This window comes from Chenopodium album, chromosome 9 (genome assembly GCF_948465745.1).
Source record: "Chenopodium album chromosome 9, dcCheAlbu1.1, whole genome shotgun sequence".
In the NCBI taxonomy this organism is placed as follows: Eukaryota; Viridiplantae; Streptophyta; class Magnoliopsida; order Caryophyllales; family Amaranthaceae; genus Chenopodium; species Chenopodium album.
The window spans coordinates 21135593-21137765 of NC_137842.1; the positions used below are offsets into that span (position 1 = coordinate 21135593).

Sequence of the window (2173 nt, forward strand, 5' to 3'; positions counted from 1 at the left end):
ATTTGATCTCACACAGAATTTGCTATTAAAAATATTCAACCAAAAGAAAGATACATCAACTCTTAAAATAAAAAACTTTATATATTTTTTAACATGGTGGGTAATCTAGTCAACATACTTTAGAAATTATATTAGTCATTTCTGTTATCGTAATATTTGTGAGGGTTTTTGACCCTTGCTTTCATAATTTTAGGTAACTTCATATCCAATATATATATGAAAATTATATGTTCAAATAACTCTATTATTCCAGTAATTTAATTTTATGTAGACATATACTATCAAATACTATTGATATTGATCGCACATCAAACATCATGACAATATATTCTACAATGCTATCAACTTAAATATTTATATGACCATGATACTAAGTTCAATTCAATGGTAATTTTAAAACATGTACATGAACACAATCTAGAACTTGTAATCCAAGAATGATAGAAAGATGTATAATACAACATGTTGTGATATTATTAAAGAGTTGAGGAATGATAATACTTTCACTTATCAAAGGAAATATATTTATAATACAAGCGAATAATACAAAAGATAGCTATGCACTATAACAGAATATAATATATATACCACAAAAACTAGAATAAGTAACACACAATACACAACTGTCAAGTTGCATAGGCGATCTCTAAAATTATATAGAGCGCCTATGTAAGATAAGCACTTTGTATGTTGAACCTATAGAGCGCCTGTCAAAGTTAACCGCTCTATAGGATATATCAAATATTTACACCATATAATATAGAGCGCCTTTCTTAGTTAATCGTTCTATAATATTATAATATTTAAAAAAAAAATAAAAAAATAAAAGAAAGGAATAACCGAAAAACAGCATATACTAGTATGCACTAACTTAATAACCCTAACTCATTTTCCTATCAAGAGCTAGCCGTCACCTTCTATTTTCTTCATTCCCCATCTCTCTCCTCTAACCCTAACCCTTCCCTCTCATCTAACTTCATCCCTCATACCACTTTGTTCTGCTCTATCATCAGATTTCTCGCCTCATCCATTTCATATCGAAGATGAAGGACCAGAAATTGGCCCTTTTCCCTCAGGATGTTGCATGACTACCCTTTGCCCCAAATCCTTAATTTGAAGAGTGAATTTCATTGCTTGAAAATTCACCTTGCAGCGCAACTTTTGTATTTCGAGAGGCAACCCATTATTTGCAAGTCGGGCATCAGTTTTATTCAAGTGTACAATGTTGTTCTTCATGTCATAATTTTTTATTTTATCAATTTGCTTTGTGGGTGTTTAGTAATCATGTTATAATTTCTGATTTTTCATCTTTTATCAATCACTTTTCATGTTTTAATTTCCGATTTTATCAGTTTTCGGTCGATCTAAAATTTAGTTTTTTTTTCTAATTCAAATTTCTGATATTCATTTTACAATTCGTTTCAATTCTCAATTATTAATTTTAAATCTCAAATTTCTGATTTTCACCTTTAGATTTGGTTTGATTTTTTTTTTTTTTTCTAATTATATTAGAATAGTAACAATGACAATAATTATGTAACGTTTTTTTTTTGGCATTGTTGGCTGTTGTTGTGTAGCTTTGTGGGTGTAGTGGTTGATTCGGGGGCGTAGGTGGCAGTGGCTTGCGGCTGTTGTGATTGCAGTGGTGGTTGTCTGAAATGTTGTTGAAGAAATTAGAACGCGAGGTGTTGCAAAGGAGGTGGTTGTATCGTCGTTTGTTGTGGTGGGGTGCTTGGAAGGTGTTGATGGCAATGGTGGTTGTCTAAACTTATACTATTGTAATTTTTTTTCCTCAATTAGTCATTGTAATTGAAATACTGGTAATCTTGTATATAATTTTTGTAATTAATAAACTGTTATTATTCATTCATTATGGTTTTTTTTTTTTTTTTTTGTTTTTGTTTTTGAAAACATGGTGTTTTATTAATAATAATAATAATAATAATAATAATAATAATAACAATAACAATAACAATAACAATAATATTTTGTTTTATTTATTGTGTACTAATTATTATTATTTAATAATATTAATAATATAATTATTTTTTTTAAAAAAAAGTGTAAGGAACTAGCAATAATAATAATATACCTTATTTTTTATTTATTTTGTACCGAGAATATGAAGCGCCTATCTGAGATAGGCAATCTGTATTGTGATAGATATAGAACG

The 2173-nt window shown here is 28.5% G+C and overlaps 1 long non-coding RNA gene across 1 annotated transcript; it reads left to right on the forward strand.

Moving 5' to 3' along the window:
* Positions 1 to 789: 789 nt before the first annotated feature.
* LOC145559651 (uncharacterized) lies at positions 790 to 1767 on the forward strand. Its single transcript, XR_014092835.1, has 2 exons — positions 790 to 1224; positions 1578 to 1767. It is a non-coding gene; the product is annotated as an uncharacterized LOC145559651 (long non-coding RNA).
* Positions 1768 to 2173: the final 406 nt, after the last annotated feature.